This window comes from Piliocolobus tephrosceles, chromosome 7 (assembly GCF_002776525.5).
Source record: "Piliocolobus tephrosceles isolate RC106 chromosome 7, ASM277652v3, whole genome shotgun sequence".
In the NCBI taxonomy this organism is placed as follows: domain Eukaryota; kingdom Metazoa; phylum Chordata; class Mammalia; order Primates; family Cercopithecidae; genus Piliocolobus; species Piliocolobus tephrosceles.
In genome coordinates this window covers 53,459,270-53,479,968 of record NC_045440.1, presented here as the reverse complement: position 1 = coordinate 53,479,968, position 20,699 = coordinate 53,459,270, and the positions used below count along the sequence as shown (strand labels likewise).

Here is a 20,699-nt window from a genome sequence, read left to right as displayed (position 1 = left end):
GAGCTCCAGCAAGATTTTTACATTCTAAATTGGGTTATATTTGTAATAATGAATGTCACTAATAAGAGGAAGTGCAAGTACCAATATGTTCTTTACAGGCCTCATACTGCTCTTTTTCTTTTCTTTCTTTTTGTTTTCATTCTTGGTCATACTGCTGTTTTTCTTAGCCATTTTTCTGGCCAAACTCCTCCTCACCACTTATTTTATGTATGCTTATTACTATGCTGTACTACTAAATTTGGCTCTTGTCTTGCCAGTTCACACCTTCTCCTAAGGCATAATAACCATTTACCGCTTAATTTTCGCTTTTGTGCTCTATCTTGCTTGGGTGGTATAATAAAATTCCAGCTTAACCGAGTAAGCAAAATGGCTTGCCAATGATGGTAAGGACCAGATTTGTTTGGGATATGTAGCAGCACAAATTTAAAAGTAAATAAATAAAACAAGCCTATCTCAATCCTAACTTCCAGACACTGGTCAGGGTGACTGAAAACTGAAATTGTTCATGCTAACCAACGTTTTACAGTTTCCACCTAACATTTTGTTCAGTTTGGTGCCTTCTTGTGCCTCTTATTTTTACAAACACAACTCAGAAGTCCTGATGACTTTAGAGAAGGCACATCCAAGTTTTTATTCATTCCAGATATTTCTGGATATAGCAGGAATTTGAAAACTATTATGTAATTATTCTACCTGTAACATCTGCTCATCAGATTTTAATATTCAAGCCTTGTGGCTTCAAGTCATTGCCTGTGACTGATCATCTTTACAAATGCAAGAGTCCGCTGAAACTGTCTCTCACCCATTAGGGTGCTCATACTAACAGCTAACCCACTAGACCCACTACAAGATTCACTATTTGTAAAGCTGAAAACGTGGTTGTGGCGTTTACATTTTCATTCCGATTGGCCTAGCCTCCGCTCTCTTCTCTCTTGGATGTTTTCTTGCCTTACCTGGTCTGAGAAAAAAATGTGCCGCCCAACCCTTGCAGAGTTAACACGGGGACGCTTGCCAGCTGCGTGCAGTCCCGGCGATCTGGATACGCGGGGAGGTGGCGGCAGGAACACCTGGGCCAGGCGCTGGTACGTTATCCCGTTACAGACGTTGGCCTAGTCCGCAGGTTGCCCCTGGAGAGGCGACGGGGACACCAGGCCCTCGACTGGCTCCGCTCCTCCGCGACAGGCTGAGGGAGACAAGCTCTCTTTCGCCTGGGGACGATCCAAAGTTTGGTGGGTCAGCCTTAGTCAGGGCCTACTCGCTGTCGCAAAGGTCAAACTCACCTTGGGAAAGTACGCGCCGGGACGGCAGCTAGCACCATAACAGGCAGCACCAGCGGCGTCTCCCAGGGTCAGCCCAGGACAGCCAACATGCCCAGCCGCCCGAGAGCCGGAGGCGGGGCCGCCCCCTTCCCGGCAGGCTGCCGACTTCCGGACCTGCGTAGACGCCTATCTGCGCCTCCAGGCGCGCCCCTCCCCCGGCAGGCCGTTTCCCGGCATGCGCCGCGGAGGAAGAGACAGAGTCGACAATAACAAACCAAGCCGCGGAGGTGTCCGCGGCCCTGCCGAGCCCTCGGCGTTGCCTCAGGGTCCCCCAGTTGCCTGGGCCCCTCGGCTCTGACAGGCCGTGGCCCTCTGTACCCCGGCCCCAGACCCAGAGCCGAGGGGCCTGCCCGCGTCCTTCTCCGCCCGGACCCCTCCCTCCTGCCTAGAGTTCGGGGCCGCGGCGGGCGGGCGCCCGGGACGCCGGCGGTTGTGTCGGCTTAGCGGTGCCGAATGGGCGGTTGGTAGCCGCCGCCGAGGACTAGGCGGCGGCAGAAGATGGTGCCGGGGGTCGCTGGCTCTGCTGCTGCCGCCGGCGAAGGAGGAGGCGCTGCCGGGTAAGTGTCGCCGCCGCCCGCGTCCCCTTCCCCCATCTGGCACAGCGGTCGCGCGGCGGGCCCTGGCACGGTGGGCCGGGGTCGCGGGGTCCAGGGTTCCGACCGGCCCGAGCCCGGCCCACGCGCAGGTATGTACACCCGAGGGCCCCGGCGCCTCCCGCCCCGGCAGGTGTTGCCCACTGGCCGCCTTCCCGGCGTGAGAGCCCCTTTGGAGACAAAAGCGGTTCGAGTCGATGCTCCACCAGGCTGCGAGGGGTGTGGGTCGGGCTCTCTCGTTGCGGGGCTGCCTGCGGCTTTCTCGGACGGAGCCTTGGGATCCCTCCCTCTGCGCTGCCGGTCAGCACCCGGCCTAGTTGCCGGAGTGGCCGAGGGCGAGGGACGTCCGAACCTCCCGACACACATCCTGACTTGTGCTCATAGCTGTCAGGGATCAGCCCTTAATTCTGTGTTGGACTCGAGAAACGGGAGAGTGGAGTTTGGCCGAGGCCAAACGAAGCTCACCGAGTGGGAGGAACGGAGAGATGATGTCTTTGTCCCGACCCCAGAGTGCGAGGATCGGTATAAAGTTACTCCTAGGAATGACTCAGCCTGCGCCCGCCCCACGGATAGATTTGGGATGGGCGTGCACGCGGATTTTACAGCTTCCTTGGTAGAAACAAAAATACAGTAACCAACAGTAGAAATGGCAGCTTCTGAATGGAATATCTCTATATAGTTTCTTCCACCGCCTGGTGGATGTGTTTACTGTTTATGGTTTCGTAATCTAGTCTTTTCCATCATGACTCTTTGAAGTGTGGTCATACCTTGAAGTAGTGTAGACCTGGGTGCCAAAGAAGACTCATGTGCTCACTGTTGATAAAGAGTCACGTTACTACGAGACATTCAGCCAGATGGGAATGTTCTCAAGTCTGCTGCAAACATTTAAAGTGTACCTATTTGCTAACCATTTTATTGTGTAGTTTCTTAAATTTTTATGTTTTGATGAAGCTTTTATGATTTAAACGTAGGTTTGGACAGTTAGCAATTTAGGAAGATATTTAAATAGATTTAATTGTGTGTTTAATCAAGAATGTTATTACATTTTGGTAGACGATAAAAAAGAGGGTCCTTCCACTTCTGATCAGATAAAACTCTGAGAAGCCAAAGGACTACTGAGGGAGGTGGCTGATTATATTTTTTGGATTATTGGATCTATAAGCAGACCATTGCTAGGAATGTGAAAATATGTTCGCTTTTTATATTTGTTGTAACAGAATACAGCCCTAATGAAAATATTTTGTCAATAACATTCCTGTCATGTCTTTTAATGTTTGTGATTGTGTTCAAAACCTGGATAAAGTTTTATGCCAGGGATGCCGTAGGCACATAATGCTTATGTGTAGAAACCTCTGTTGATGGAAAGTGGATATTGATGTAGTTCATGTTTTTAAAGTAATTTTATTTGGTCTATTTTGAACTTTTTATAGCAATCAAGATATGATTATTTATGTACCTAATCCTTTATATGTTTGTTATTGGACGACAGGGAAGACAATGAAGCGGTACTTTTGTCCCTGAGTTTTCTTTTAGCTCTTGCTGCCAAACACAAGATCAGGATGCATGGCAGATTTACTCTTAGCAAATGAAGTTCATAAAGGCAGAGGACGCAAGACTTTTCGAAATTTTGAACCTAAAGTTTGATTGTTAGACTGAGAAAAGTTTTTAGACTCTATATAAGATTAACTTAAAAATTTTAATCATGCATTCAGCAAATATTTGAGTACCTACATGCTTTACTTTGCAGATGTGTATGTCTTATGAATATCTTTTTAAAAGAATGGCTGATAAAATGTTCTCATTCAGGTAATGATATTTTCTAACTCCAGTTACACTTTTCTTTTATAGTAATACTGGCCTAAGACACTTAGGTGAAAATCTAGCAATCCCTTTCAACACACTTTGACGATTCTTTTATTATCTTTTTACCACTGTGATGTTTTTGAACTAGTTGCATGAGGAACATAAAAATGTTTAAGTAATTATTCTTGAGTAGAGACGGGGTTTCACCGTGTTGGCCGGTCTGGTCTTGAACTCCTGACCTCAGGTGATCGGCCTGCCTTGGACTCCCAAAGCCCGGCCACCGATTGACTTTTGAATAAAGGCCCAAGAGAAGTAAGGGGTGTAAGTGTGTGACTCTCTTGAAAGGAATTTTTGGTGGAAGAAACAGTAAGTGGAACGGCTCTGATATACATGGCATATACAAAGAAAAATGAAGTTACTGAAGCTGGGCTAATATGAGAGAGGGGATAGTATTGGAAGATTGGGGGACTCTGCATATCCAGGTTTGGAAGGCATGGTAAGGAAACTAATGTACTCTAATTCAGCATGTACAAAGGCCTACAGGTGAATTCAAGTAAACCCAGCATGGCTGGAAAGCAGTTGAAGCCAAATTCATCTCATTTATTCCTGAAATGCTGATTGAACCCCTGCAGCATACTCTTTTAGCTTCAGCAATGCAACAGTGAACAAGAAATACGTATATATCTATATATATTTATTTATAGGAAATGGGCAACCACTGGAAATTTTAATGGACATAAATGACAAATGCAGATTACTTTGAGGATGTAGAATAGATAAAAGACTAGCCAAGCGAATTGAATAGTGCTAGGTTGATGAGTTTTTGCTTAACTCACATAGGTAAAAGGATGTAAAGATTACTTGTCTCTGATTCTTTAATTATTATGGACCAAATCAGCTTAATTGACTGTAAACTGTACCCCCATTGTTTAGGGCCCTGAGAGGATGGCATTTCTTTCCATCCCTTTGTGAAGTTCCGGTTCTGTTGGATTACTTTTTGTAAATGCAGTACTTGAGTGGCTCCAAGTACCCTCTTTCCTTGGTTAATTTGTTTCTGCTTTCATAGCTGTTTAGTGAGTGCTTTGAGGATTGTGGAATAACAGTCCTCACCCATTTTTTTTTTTTCATCCATGATTTTTTTCCACCCGTGATTTTGCTCTTTTGAATTCTCATATTTTATTGGCTTGTAATTGTGCTAGGAGATGAAAATAATTGTGATCCATTTCTTTTTTTTGTCACTGATTTGAGACTGTTCACTCACTTTTTCCTTCACATTCCACACATTATACTTGTTCAGTAACTTTTCAGCATACCTGTTGAAATATTAATTCACTACCATATTATTATTATAGTAATATAATGGCTTTTAGTAATTGTTTTACTGCAAATGCCAGATTTGGGCAGGCTGGTTTAGTATTGTTATATATTTATAGATAATCTTGGTTTAATAGAATGCAGCTAATTCTACATTTTCTTTTTTTCCCCATCTTCCCTGTGTTATGTAATTCTATATTTGATATATAGATAATTTTGGTTTTACTCTTAGATTCCATTATGAAATAAAACACGCAACTAGAAAATTTTCACTAAAATCATGCATTTTGTGTAGTTTTTATAAATGACAGGGACACCAAAATGTGTAATGCATTCATATATAGTGATACAGAAAGATTTCTGTTATTTTATGCAGTTCAAGCAAAGTCCATAGTAGTATGTAGGGTGTTACCTTATTTTTATAAAACCATATTGCCTGAGTATACACATATACTTCCTTTACGCCTAGGGAAAAAAACTTAAGGGTGTACTCCAAAGTATTTTTCATTTTTGTTTTAAACGTATTCCTGTTCTGCTATTTTTACCTCGTTTGCTGTCTTTGGGCACTACCTTTATAAATGCTCGCTTCATTCTTTTGGTGAAATTGCTTGTCTAGTTTATAGACAAGGCATATATTTAGGAAGTCTGAACTTTTATGAAAAAGGTTTTCTTTCAGGGAAATGTTAGGAAAATGCCTGACCTACTCATCTTTCATTCTTTTTCTTTCTTTTTCTTGGCAGAGAAGGGGTAGGATCAGATAAGAATACATCTGATTTGTGGAGACCGATGCCCAGTTTTCAGTCCCTGGGCAACCTAGACACTCCATTTGTGGAGGACATTATCTCCATTGATGCAGTAGCCCATGACCCCTCAATGAGGGAGAATTGCTAATAATTGCAGTTTACAGAACTAGAGATCAGGCAAAATTATTTCCAATCATCTTTTCTCTCTGAAGGTTTTAGTCCACTTTAGGGTTATCTAAGTCTCGTGTTCTGTTCAGCTGGAAAGCATCTTGAAGATACTTGTATTCCAGGCACCTAGCAGTGTCTGGCTTGTGTTAGATGCCCCCAAAATAGTGGATGAATAATGAATGTGTCCAGTTTTGAAGGTCAGAGATTGTCATTGGGGTGTCCCCCGTCAGCTTCTCATATAAGGAAGCAAATTCTATTTTTTTGTTTGCTTGTTTTCGTTTTTTTAGGCAGAGTCTTACTTTGTCGCCCAGGCAGGAGTACAATGGTGTGATCTAGGCTCGCTACAACCACTGCTTCCTGGGCTCAGGTGATCCTCCCACCTCAGCCTCCCAGTAGGTGGGATTACAGGCACGCACTACCACTGCCGATTAATTTTTGTATTCTTGTAGAGGCGGGGTTTCACCATGTTGCCCAGGCTTGAACTCCTGGCCTGAAGTGAGCCACCCACCTCGGCCTCCCAAAGTGCTGGGATTACAGGCATGAGCCACCGTGTCCAGCCTAATTCTAAGTTTTGACTGTATTAGAATAGTTGACAGTAAGGCTGGGATAATTGACTATCATCGTGGTGGTAATCTCTCAAGAGAAAATTGTAAATTAATCTCCAGTTGATAAGTTGGATAGATTTTAATGATTTAAAGTATGTGAGATACTTTCTGATTCTTTTCCTCAAATATGGGTATATATGGATTCAGTTGTTATCCTGTTACATCTGGAAACAAATGCACTGGGGTCAGTATATTTTTTATTTTTATTTGTTTTTTTTTAAGATGGAGTTTCACTCTTGTTGCCCAGGCTGGAGTGCAGTGATGCAATCTCAGCTCACCACAACCTCCAACTCCCGGGTTCAAGCGATTCCCCTGCCTCAGCCTCCCGAGTAGCTGGGATTACAGGCATGCGCCGCCACACTCAGATAATTTTGTGTTTTTAGTAGAGATGGGATTTCTCCATGTTGGTCAGAACTCCCGACCTCAGGTGATCCGCCCACCTCGGCCTCCCAAAGTGCTGGGTGGCATGAGCCACCGCACCCTGTTGGATCAATGTTTTTTTAAAAACATCTCTCTTCTCCCCTTCATTTATAGCTGACTGTATCCCAGGAGGATTTAGGAGGAACAGATGTCCTCATAATGAGAGACAGGTTTTTTTCCCCCAGATAAGAGAATTCCTGCTATCTTATATTAACTACTTAAGAGTTCTGTAAATTCAGAGAAGGGAGAAAGAATACTGTAGGCCACCTGTGATAAGGGAAGACTTCCCAGAAGTGGTAATAGGACAATACTTGGACTTTTATTTGTTTTTTGTTTTTGTTTTGAGACGGAGTCTCGCTCTGTCGCCCAGGCTGGAGTGCAGTGGGGCAAACTCTGGGTTCACGTCATTCTCTCGCCTCAGCCTCCCGAGTGACTGAGACTACAGGCTCCCGCCACCACGCCCGGCAAATTTTTTTGTATTTTTAGTAGAGACGGAGTTTCACTGTGTTAACCAGGATGGTCTCGGTCTCCTGACATCATGATCCACCCCCCCTTGGCCTCCCAAAGTGCTGGGATTACAGGCCTGAGCCACTGCACCCGGCAATACTTGGACTTTTAAAGATGAGTAAAATTCAAATAAGCAAAGATGGGGGTATTTTACCTGGCAGGAGTATGTGAAGTGAGGGTATAGGTTTGACATGTAAGGGAATAGTTGATGATACTGCTACAAAAATAAACTGGGGTTAATTATGAAGTTCTTGAGTGCTGGAGTTTAATTAAAGTCATAATTGCCACCATTTTTAAAGCTGTTAGTATATTACTAGCATTGTAAAGGAGTCTGAAGTACATTATTGCTATCCTTCTCATCTCTGTGAAAGGTATTGTTGCAATTTATAGATTGTTAACTGATGTGTAGAGGTTACCTGAGCTTCAGTGAGATAGATGGTATTCAAATACAAGTAAATTTTGTTCCTAAGTCTGCCATTTTTTATGTTAATCTAGCCTATGTCAAGTTGGCAAATTCACATGCTAAGAGGGGTGGGCAGATAGTGCAATTAAGTGAAACTGTCTGAGTACTGAACCAGAGGTGACAAGGAGAGTATAGCTGTAAAGGAACCACAGATTTGTGCCCTGCTATAGGCAACAGTAAGGTGCTAGGGAAGATATTTGAGGGAAGCAGCCTGACTACCTTGGCTGTAACTATTAGGGAGTATTTAGGAAGGATTTAAGCAGGATAGAGATTTAAAGGCAGAGAGAAGAGGTTGCAGGCTCCTAAGTAAGGGTTATATCATTGGAAAATGAGGGGTTGGATTAGAAAGGAAAAAATGGGTAGGACTTGGACAGAAATAACTGAAGCCTGGTCCATTGTCACTTTGGAAAGTTTGTTAAAACAAAAAAAGAAAAGAAAAATAACTGAAGTCTGGGGCAGTAGTAGAATGATAGTTTATTGAAAATGAATCAATTAGGAATAGATGTGAAGAAAAAGCACCGAATTTAAATTTAGACATGTTGAGTTTGAGGTAACAGTAGGATTTCCAGTTGGAAATATGTAGCATCAGTTAACTGATGTTTATATTTCACTTTATGATTTGCATAACTTCCATATATGTGTAGATTATTCGTTAGATCGTGACCACAACCCTGTGAGACAGGTACTTTTTCCTTTTTGTAATCAAATGAAAAAACTTGTTAGGTGAAGTCAGTCCAGGTCACATCGGGCCAGGACTTGAATACAATTCTTTTGATTCCAAATCTCATGTTCTTTTCACAGTTCTATTCTCCCTCTTCTGTCTACATAAAGCTAACAGTTGGGGCGTGGTAACTCATGTCTGTCTTCCCAGAACTTCCAGAGGCCGAGGTTGACAGATCACTTGAGATCAGGAGTTTGAGACCAGCCTGGCCAGCATGGCTAAACCCTGTCTCTACTAAAAATAAAAAAAAAAATTAGCTGGGTTTGGTGGGGTGCCTATAATCCCAGCTACTCTGGAGGCTGAGGAGAGAGAATCTCTCGAACCTGGGAGGCGGAGGCTGCAATGAGCTGAGATCACGCCTCTGCACCCAGTCCCTGGGTGACTGAGTGAAAGTCTCAAAAAAAAAAAAAAAAAAAAAAAACAGTTGGAAGACTAAACATGAATGACCATTTAGGGAAGGCTAGATTTAGAATGGGAGTGGAGCAGAACTCCCCTAGGACCTCAGATTGGGACTGAAATGGGGAAAGCAGGTGGGAATCTTTGTCTTGCTCTCTTGATGGGACTAACTCTTCTGGGGCAACATTCAGGTTCTTTATTTCTTTGTAATGTGTAGGGTGTCGTCTGTTTTTTTTTTTTTTAATGGATATAAGTTTTTTTCCCATCTAATTATAAATGTGATTTTTTAAAAAAGTGGGAGAAAGTAAAAGTTGGCATCCAGAGATAGCCAGTGTTAAAAACATTGCTATTAAATTGATCCAGACTTTTTAAGTGCTTGTATATACATATGTTCTCCTCTGCATTAGTTGTAAAAATAAAATCCACAAACAGAATCACATAATATACACTATACATTTCTTTTCTTACTGATCAATATGTATAGATCGAAGCAAACATTTTTAAGTGTCTAAAATTTGACACCTTATAGGGTTGTGTCGTAATTTATTATATTTTTAGAGAGAGGATCTTGCTGGGTCACCCAGCTCCCAGGCTCAAGCAAACCGTATCCACCTGCCTCAACCTTCTGAGTAGCTAGGACTATAGACATAATTTATTTAACCAACCTCCATTGATAGTTTTTAAATTTATCATTTTTAAAAGTAATAGTATAATGAAAACCATTGCATATATATATACCTTTGTACACTTGTCTCATTCTTTGCTTCCAGTACATCCCCACAAGTAGAATTGCTGGTTTGTACATTCTAAATTTTGATACATAGTGCCAGATTAAATTTCCTTAAAAGTTGTACCAGTTTATATTTTTGTCAGAAATGTGCCAGTGGACCCACTGTTAATCTTGTCAACACTTAGCACTTATTTTAATCATCAGTAATAATCTGAAGGGTAAAAAGTGGTACCTTATTGATGTTTTAGTTCTCAGTAGTGAATATGTACCTCCAGATAGTTTATTTTTCTTCATGTTATGGGTAGCCATTTGTCATAATACCATTGCATGAAAAGTTGATCCTTTCTCCCGAATTTGAACTCTCGCTGTTATTGTGTAGATATACCTGTGTATGTATGCATATACATAGACAAAGATCAATTTGGATCTGTTCGGTTTCATGCATTATGTTTATTAATGTACCATGATTCCTACTAACTTGTTAACTACCGTGTGAGTTATGAGTATGTTTGACATGCTTTGACAGTTGTTCTCTCATACGAAGTCTCAGTATATATGGTAGGCAGTTTATAGTAATTCTTAGTGTGCAGAAACTAAAGACTGTTTAAGCAGAGGGTCAAATAATTTAAGAAAATGTTGTTTCAGTTGTTGAGTTACTAACCTGTTCCTTTTAATTTAGAATTGGCTTGTGTTAACTTGTATAGTATTAAGTATGGTTTCATTTTATAAAAGTTAAGAAAGGACTTTGTATAAAACGAGCATCAGGTCAAATTTTAGGAAATCGTGACGATTTGGTGAAAAGTAATACTTATGTACTAGGCTTATATTTATATAAGGCTTATAAAGTTACTTTATAATTCCTTGAATAGCAGTTGATTTCTATGCTTCTACCTTAACAATTACATGCAATAACTTTAGTTCTAGATCATAGAGATTCACCCACTTACAGGATTTAATGGATTTTACGTAAATTAGGGGGACATGTACATAATAAGCATTCCCAAAGTTGTAAGTTAATAAAAGAATTAGCTCCTTTTAATGTTTGTTTTCTTAAAAGAAATCATTGGTTTATTAAGTTTATCCTCTTAAGTTTTTAGTAATGTGATCAGTGAGGGTAAACTGTCAGTTCCTAGTTGGAACTTGATTTTACATATCCTTTTATGTTTTTTTTATTTTTTTATGTTTTCATGTCACCTTTGTGTGAATTCTTGTCCATTCTTTCTTAGTCTAACTTTTGCATACCTCTCTTCATGTTAGTATTATTGAACTTCTTGGAAGGCAGGTAATGTGCTATTGATTACTCATTGGCACTAGCACCCAATAAATTTCTTAAAATTAGTGTTCAGTGTGTTAGACTCATGTTTAATATATTATTTGACTATTTATAGAAGATCAGAAGAATAATCTAGTGTACCCCTTTATGTTTTAAGATGAGGAAACTGAGATTCAGAGAAATTGGATAACTCCTCAAAAACCACAGGAGTAAAGATGTGAAGCTACGGCTAAAAACCAGACCTCTTATTTCTGCCCAAGTATTTTTTATTTCAGGGTGACCAAATATGTATTTGGTTACTAATGTCCCTTTTTGCTGAATGTTTTTAACAATTGTGACGTACAAAGGAGAGAATTCAGCTTCATGGGATCATTTTGATAGCATATAGAAGTATGTAACGTAAAGTATACAGTCTAGTGAATAAATAGAGACAGTGTTCCTGTGGATTCTCTTTGAGCAACTTTCTGATTTTACAGTTTTGGTTGCTGTAGTCCTTATCCATGGTTTTGACCTCAAACATTTATTGACTCTTTACTATCCCTAGGTAGTATGTTAGGCATTAAGGTATAATATGTCATGACCAAATTTTTTTTTAGCCATTTGCAGTACATCTTGGGCAATGTAAGTTATTTGGCAAGTGGCACAAAAGTGTAGCAGGGCATTTATTTATGTTCTGAATACCAATACTTATTTGAATAGTTCAAATTTGAAGTATAGGCCGTCATTACTTCAGGAACGAGACCACTGACAGCCAGTACATTAAGGAAGACTTTACGACAGAGTATTTGTGAGTTCTTGGTTACAAAATGGAAGCTGTGGAATGACATGAGTAGAGGCATGAAAATCCATTTATCCATTCACCTCATTCAGGAGATGAACCTAAATGGTGTGGAGCTTCATGTAGGGGCCCAATTAAAGGAAATAGTGGAGTGTCAGTCTAGGGAACTTAGACTTGAATAGAAGTTATGACCCAATTAAAGGAAATAGTGGAGTGTCAGTCTAAGGAACTTATACTTGAGTAGAAGTTATGAAGCATTTTTGGTTTGGGGAGAAATAAAAACATTAAAAGAATGTAAGATTATGTAGTTGGTGGTGTCATCTGAGATGGAATCCGCAGCTAGTAGGTGCTCAGATAGGTAATTGTTAGAGCCTGATATGCAGTAGGAAGCTCTGAATTAGATAGCTTAATGGAAATAAAGTGGAAGAGAGGATACACATACTTAGTAACTGTTTATGTGGAACCAAGGAGTACTTATTCATATGTGATGTTAAGACATATTAAACCAAGTTGATTACTTTTTTTTCTTTTAATATAAGATACTGGGAACACATTGGCTGATAAAGAAACTGCTGAAAATTAACTACCTGCATGCGGTCTCTCTCTGTTACTAAGTTACTATTTGGATTCTGCCTTGTCACTTGCTTAGAGTACTGCTAGTAGAACCCCAAGAGTACATTTGTTTATGAAACCCTGTTTATTCAACAGATGCTTTTGAGTGCTTTGTGTTATGTCACAGAATTACTTCCTGTCCCTAGAGAACATTTTTGGATTATTTACTGTGGTTTCTTTTTTTTTTCCTGCAACAGCCATATGAGGTGGGTATGACATATATCCCCATTTACAGATTAGAGAATGGAAATTTAGACAAACGTGTATTGATGAAGAAAGTTGTTTTATTGTTTTATCTACATTTTTTATTTTTCTTTACTTTACTTTTTTTTTTTTTTTTCTCTTGAGATGGAGTCTCACTCTGCCAACCAGCTGGAGTGCAGTGGCATGATCTCGGCTCACTGCAACCTCCACCTTCTGGGTTCAAGTGATCCTTCTGCCTCAGCCTCCTGATAGCTGAGATTACAGGTGAGAGCGACCACACTCAGCTAATTTTTTTATTTTCAGTAGAAATGGGGTTTCACCATGTTGGCCAGGTGGGTCTCGAACTCCTGAGGTTCACTGCCTCGGCCTCCCAAAGTGCTGGAATTACAGGTGTGAACCACTGTGCCTGGCCTGTTTTTTTATCTACATTTCTTTACCTGATAATAAAGCCATGCAGCTCATGAATCTTCTGGAGAAGATTCATTCAATGGAATTTTATAACTTTGACTTAGATTACACAAAATTGGTCTTTATACAGGTCATATGATATTTCTTTTAATAAGAGAATTTAAAACATTAGCATGAATAAGTATATTTTACTCATCCTGGTACCCGTACAGAGTATTTAACTAATTTTATAAACCATACATTTCAATTAAAATCTGACCAACTTTTATTTTGCTTACACAAAAGTCTGTATTTCCATTCACTTACTGCATACAATCTGTGAAATATAAAACAACCACAACAACAGCAACAAAAAACTTGAATGGTTCAAATCACAAACAACTTGTTGTGTAATTATTACATGACCACATAAAGATTAATAATCCAGGGTTGAAATAACAGTTCAAGATAGAAATAGCTTTTTTGGCTGCGCAAGGTGGCTTGCGTGCCTGTAATCTCAACACTTGGGGAAGCCGAGGCAGGTGAATTACCTGAGGTCAGGAGTTTGAGACCAGCCTGGCCAACATGATGACACTCCATCTCTACTAAAAATACAAAAATTAGCTGGGCATGGTGGCAGGTGCCTGTAATCACAGCTACTTGGGAGGCTGAAGCAAGAGAATCCCTTGAACCCAGGAGGTGGAGGTTGCAATGAGCTGAGATCACACCATTGCACTCTAGCCTGGGCAAGAAGAGCAAAACTCTGTCTCAAAAAAAAGATCTGGTCCTTCACACATTGTTATAGACATAAGGTTGTGCAGCCCTTTGAGAAAGAGACCAGTTGTGTGTGTTTCCCTAAACAACTGACTTGAGAGTCCAATTTATACAACTTACCTTGTAGAATCTTTAGTAATTAGGCACTTTGGGTGTCACCTAGGTCAGCCTCCCTCTTAATGCAGTGACAGGTCCAGGGAAATTAAATTCAAGTAAAGATTTCACTTTTCATTCCTGTGGTGATTGTTGTTAAACATTAAGATTGAGAGTGTAGTCTGAGAATAAGAAAACCTTGAATATCCTTTATATTGGTTAGGCATTGGTGCAAAATGAAAGTTTGTTTTGTTTGTTTTTGTGTATACGTGTTCACTTATAGGAAACTGTAATTTTCATTATTGGCAATTGTTTCCCTTTATTTAGTAAAGCACATTTAGTGTTTATGCCTTGCCATGGATACAGGGTGGTCACTCTGTATATTAGACATTGTTTGTATGTTCTGCTCGTGTTAATGGATTGGCCGCAAATAAGATATGCCAGTGACCAATAAGATGTACTTAGTCCAGACTTAATTAAGAAGACATTGCTGATTTTGTTTCTTTTTGCTTTTTCTGAAGATAGAGTCTTACTCTGTTTCCTAGGCTGGAGTGCTGTGGCACAGTCTGTGCTCACTGCAGCCTCAACCTCCCAGGTTCAAGCCATCCTCCTGCCTCAGCGCTTCCCCACCCCCACCCCCTGTAACTGGGGCTACAGGTGTGCGTCACCACATCTGGATAATTTTTTGTATATTTGTAGATATGGAGTCTCACCATGTTGCCCAGGTTGGTCTGGAACTCTTGAGCTCAGCAATCCATCTGCCTTGGCCTCCCAAGGGTGCTGCCAGTGCGCCCAGCATGTTGCTGATTTTCTTTGAGACATAATGGGAAAGAAAATTTCTCAGCTCTGTCTTACTGCAGTGAAAGACTGCCTTCAGAGTGTTTCAGTTACCTCTTCCCATCAATATGAGAAAAGATGAGTGTGAGGAATAGGTAGAGGGAAAAAAATTGAAGTTTTTTGTGTAGCATGAATTATGTGAGGCGGTTATATAGGTAATTTCTAGTATGCATATAGCTCTTGTATAGGCACTGTGCCAGTAGGTAGATATTAGAGTTGACATGGTTCTTTACAGTAGCCTTTTATAAAATGGACTTGCTTTGGTGAAACAGCTCCTGGCATCGTTCAGACATTTTTATCCTGTTGTGTGGGTGCAGAAACACTGGGATTGTTCTATAAGCTTTCTGTTTTTGTATTTTTGTAGTTTTTTTTTTTTTTTTTTTGAGACAGAGTTTCGCTCTTGTTACCTGGGCTAGAGTACAGTGGCGCAGTCTCGGCTCACTGCAACTTCTGCCTCCCGGGTTCAAGCGATTCTCCTGCCTCAGCCTCCCAGGTAGCTGGGATTACAGGCATGCACCACCATGTCCAGCTAATTTTTTTTTTTTTTTTCCCACTAGAAACAGGGTTTCACCACGTTGGCCAGCCTGGTCTTGAACTCTTGACCTCAAGTGATCCACCTGCCCTTCCCTTCCAAAGTGCTGGGATTACAGGCATGAGCCACCACGCCTGGCTGCATTTTTATAATTCTTGCGGAAATCAAAAACACAGAAAGATAGGCAATAGAAGAATGAGCTATGATGTACCCATCATATTGATTCAATTGTTATCACCTCGTGGCCAGTCTTGTTTCAGCTATACTTCCATCTGCTTCTCATTCTCTTTTTACTTTAGACCTGTAAATTTTGAAGAACAGATATCCCCTGTGATAGACCTATGAGAAAGATGTTATCTCTGCTTTGGAGATAAGAAAATTGAATGCTAGGATAAATTTCTTTTCTAAAACCACCCAGCTTGTAAGTGGCAGAATAAGAATTTTAACCAGGTCCTCTGCAGTCAGTTGTTTTTCCTTCTGTTGAGGTCAAATTATAACCAACGAGGGTGGTGTATTCTGACAGCAGCTAAATGTTTTACTGGAGTATTTAGTATTTACTCGAGTAATTTAGTATCTACAGACACTTGTTGTTACTTGTTTTGGGTTAGGGTTAGATTAGAGTTAGATTTTTTCCTTTCCTCTGCATTCTTTTTGACCATTTAAAAAATCATATTTAAGATAGGGTGTGGTCATTCATGCCTGTAATCTCAGCACTTTGGGAGGCTGAGGCGGACAGATCATCTGAGATGAGGAGTTCCAGACCAGTCTAGCCAAGATGGGGAAACCTTGCCTTACTCAAAATACAAAACAATTAGCTGGGTGTGGTGGCAGGTGCCTGTAGTCCCAGCTACTCCTGAGGCTGAGGCAGGAGAATCCCTTGAAATCAGGAAGGGAAGGTTGCAGTGAACTGAGTCGCACCACTGCACTCCAGCCTGGGCAACAGAGTGAGACTGTCTCAAAAAAAAAAATCACATTGCATATGTTGTAAGCCTTGTTAGAAGTTATTCTCTGGCCGGGCACGATGACTTAACGCCTGTAATCCCAGCACTTTGGGAGGCCGAGGTGGGTCGGATCACGAATTCAGGAGATCATTACCATCTTGGCTAACGCAGTGAAACCCCGCCTCTACTAAAAAATACACAAATTTAGCCAGGCGTGGTGGCAGGCACCTGTAGTCCCAGCTATTCGGGAGGCTGAGGCGGGAGAACGGCATGAACTCGGGAGGCAGAGCTTCCAGTGAGCCAAGATGGCATGACTGCACTTCAGCCTGGGCGACAGAGCGAGAGTCCATCTCAAAAAAAAAAAAAAAAGTTATTCTCTAATATTTTAAAATTTCTATTCAAGACAACCCTGGGCAACATGGAGGAACCCCATCTCTACAAAAAAAAAATACAAAAAATTAGCTGGGCATGGTGGTGCATGCCTATAGTCCCAGTTGCTTGGGAAGCTTAGGTGGGAGGATCACTTGACCCGGGGAGGTTGAGGTTGCTGTGAGCTGTGATCCTGCCACTATACTGTAGCCTGGGTAACAGGACGAGGTCACATCTGAAAAAATGTATAAATAAATAAAATCAAATTTTTAGTTTTTATGTATAACATTTTAAATCCTGTCTTAAAATATGAATAATAAAAGAATGAGTAGACAAATATTTATTACTAATAGACATAGGAAAGTGTCTTGTGTATGCTTTAACTATATTTCAAATTTTTTCCCTAAAATTGATTTTCATGGTACAGTTATTGGCTTAAGGAAATACGATTTTATAAAACCTTTGCTTACCTACCTCCACAAACACCAGTTGCTTTCCAGAAACATAATTATTTAAAGTACATTCCGACCTGTATTATGAATGTTGAATGTGATTAAAATAATACTTTTTCTAAGTGTTTTATTATGGAAATTTGCAAACGTATACAAAAGTAGAGAGAATGTTACAGTGAACGTAGTATAGCCATCTCACTTGCTTTAATAAGTACCAACAGTTTGCCAATCTCACCTTTCTCCTGCCCAACTAATTCTGTTCTTTCCTTCCAGCCTTCCTTCCTTCACTTATTTTTGCTGGACTAGTTTGAAGCAAGACTCAGGCATCATTTTACACACTAATTTTTCAGAGTTCATTTTTTGTTACTACAATGCCATTATCATCCAAATGAAAGTAATTGTAATTCTTTAATCTGATACCCTGTCCATATTTAGATTTGCACATTTGTCCCAAAAATGTCTTTATACGTTGTTTTGAGTCAGGATCCAGGATCCAAACAAGTTCACACATGGCATTTGTTTATTTTGTCTCTTCAATCTTTTTTAGTTTATATGTCTTCTCTCTTTTTTTTTCTTTTTAGAAACCATTTGTTGAAGAAACAAAGTCATTGTTCTGTGGAATGCTTATTATGAATTTAGCTGATTGATCATAATGTTTGTCTTTTTCTTTATAGTCCATATTTCCTAGAAACTGGAAACCGTGGGTACATATAGATGCTTGATTAAATTCAGGTTTAATTTTTCAGAGGTGGGCTGAGGTGGCATGAAAACTTTGTACTTGGGCTGTGTCCAGTTGAATCACTGTTAGCTGGAGTTTTTCCACATAAATGGACTGAAATACGTATCTTTTTCGTTTCATTTTGTTTTGTTTTGAGATGGTCTCTCTCTTGCCCAGGCTGGAGTGCAGTGGTGTGATCTTGGCTCACTGCATCCTCCATCCCCCAGGCTGAAACGATCCTCCCACCTCAGCCCCACAAGTAGTTGGGAGTACAGGTGTGCACCACCATGCCTGGCTAATTTTTGTATATTTTGTAGAGACAGGGTTTTGCCATGTTACCCAGGCTGGTCTTGAACTCCTGAGCTCAAGTGATCAGCCTGCTTCGGCCTCCCAAAGTGCTGGGATTACAGACGTGAGCCACCGTGCCTAGCTATCCAAAATACATTTCATATAGGAAAGACAGTGCTTTATTTCTTTGCTTTTTCAGTTTTTATGATGGGTTCTGTCTTAGCTCACTGAGGTTTTTTGTTTTTGTTTTTTTATCATTATGCAACATGGATTTTTACAGGTTTTTGCCATTCAGTTATTTGTACTCATTCTTTTGATGCTCAGACTGTCCCATCATAGCCAGTAAAGGCCATTTAAAGTTGTTTTCCTTGCCCTTTTGACCTGATCTCTTTAGTCTTTGATAGTTGTCTTGCTATCAAAGATGTTCCAGGCTTATGTGATTGGTACATTTTCTACTTCAGACATTTAGCATTAGCTACTTCTCCGAAGGTTCTTTTTAGAAACCATAGTAGGCGGGTTGTGGTGGCTCACACCTGTAATCCCAGCACTTTGGGAGGCTGAGGCAGGTGGATCATGAGGTCAGGAGTTCAAGACCATCCTGGCCAACATGGCGAAACCCCGTCTCTCCAAAAATACAAACATTAGCTGGGCGTGGTGGTGTGCGCCTGTAATCCCAGCTACTTGGGAGGCTGAGGCAGGAGGCTTGAACCCAGGAGGCAGAAGTTGCAGTGAGCCGAGATTGTGCCATTGCACTCCAGGCTGGGCGACAAGAGCAAGACTCCGTCTCAAAAACAAAACAAAAACCATAGTATGAGTGTGCAGTGAGTTTAGCCAACTCTACAGTTAGAAGGAATAGTTCCACAAAACTGCCCTCATTTCAGATACTAGCTGCAAGTTTGGCAGTACCCAGAACCCACCCTCACTTCAAACCAGCTGACTACAAACTCACAGATTCCCCATATCCACCCTCTCTTTGGAGAATTCACTAGAACAGGTCAGGGAACTCAGGAAAGCACTATACTCACAATTACACTTTTATTAGAGGGATACACAAATTAAAATCAGGCAAAAGAAAATAGGCAGAGAGTAGAATCTGGAAGGGGTCCAAACTCAGAGCTTCTGGCCATCATTGCTGGTGGAGTCATGGACAGTATTACCTTCTCTTGGCCACAACGTGTGACGATATACACAGAGTATTGCTCACTAGGGAAGCTCACCTGAGTCTTTGGTGTCCAGAGTTTATTAGGGCTTGATCCTGTACTGTTTACATGACTGACCTTTAGTCTCTAGCCCTTCCTGGAGGTCAGACCAATGTCTTTAGTCAGTAGTTCCTCTGGAGGTCAGAACTGAACTGATCCATGAGTCACATTGCTACACTGACGTGACTGAAGCCCTGAGTCAAACAAAGACAGTTCGATCTGGCAGAACATTACAGGGGCCCAGAGATCACCTCGCAGTAGTGAAGGGCAAAGGCCAGACCTTTCTTTGGTCAGTGTTAATTCTTCACCGCCTGTTGTGCTGTGGGTACTTTTCTTATTTGTACTAGTATTTCTAAAGTACTTTTTACTTCTTTATACATTTTATTTCTTTTCTCTTGCGTTGAAAACCTTGGAATCTTAGGTCGAAAATCTTGCTTGCTTGGTAGGTGAAAAATATTGTCTTCTCTTGAGATTTGTATTTCTTTGATTACTGAAGAGGCCTCAGTATTTTCCACATTTGTTAACCATTTGATAACCTACCCATGTCCTTTGCCTATTTATCTGTTGTGAGTCTTTGTGATTTTCTTATTTATAGGAACTCTTACTAAAAAGCTAATAGTAATCCTTAGTCACTTGTTATTGTCATTCTCACCAGCAGTCACATCTTTGGATATTTGAATTAAATGATGGGTGGCAGGTATGGAAAACAACTTCCTCTTTTTGGTTTTCTACCCTTTCCTCTCCCACTAAGCTAGAATACCAGTCATTCTGTGATCAGTCCTGGGTCTATCATTTGTTAGAAAGAAAACTGGGAAATTGGGTCTGTCTCCTGGCAGGACTTCTTTGTATTGTTGCTGTCACTTCCATATGATGGAAGTGCCGCTTGCCAGGAGGTTCAGTCCTTCACTAGTAGATGCCTGGTATTAACTAAGGTATGTGCAGCTCTTACTGAAGTGGCTGTAGTTGCTTAAGCTTTAGAGGAAGAGGCACACACTTTCTCTCTAAAGGATCAGATAGTTAAGTATTTTAGGCTTTACTGTCCAAGAGGCAAAATTGAGGCTATGATGTGTAGATGTTTAATGTAATAAGAAAAAGACTCCTGCTTGGTCCCATTTGTCTGGGTTGAGCCATCCAGGATGGTGGGCATGTTTTGTGCCCAGTTGGCATCAGTTTGAGACTATCTCTGGATCCACAAGGGACTACCCGAGGGGGATGAGCCTGGGAGTAGAGGCCAACACCACTTTACTTTCTGCTTTGAAAACAGATCCGGAATCACCCTCCTCTTCCTCCTGAAAGCCCTGTGGGAGACCATGTGACCTGTTGGGTCTTCCTCTCGAGAGCCAAGATTATACTCCTCACTGCCCTGAAGTTACTAGCAGCAGCAGTGGAGTTCCCTATTTGTAGGTGGCCTCAGTGTGTGCCCTGGGAGTGAAGTGTGTAAGAGTGCAAAGGGGCAGCTG

The 20,699-nt window shown here is 41.0% G+C and overlaps 1 protein-coding gene across 4 annotated transcripts in view; it reads left to right on the top strand.

Moving 5' to 3' along the window:
- The first annotated feature begins 901 nt into the window (after nt 1–901).
- RB1CC1 (RB1 inducible coiled-coil 1) overlaps nt 902–20,699 on the top strand; it is an 89,773-nt gene continuing 69,975 nt past the window's right edge. For 2 of the 4 annotated variants that reach the window (XM_023184212.3, XM_023184216.3), the window contains exon 1: nt 902–1,876. The gene's annotated coding sequence lies outside the window, so the exon portion shown is untranslated. Of the gene's footprint in view, nt 1,877–12,878; nt 12,914–20,699 lie in introns of those variants that run through there. The other 2 variants (XM_023184215.2, XM_023184214.2) reach the window with 2 other exon arrangements.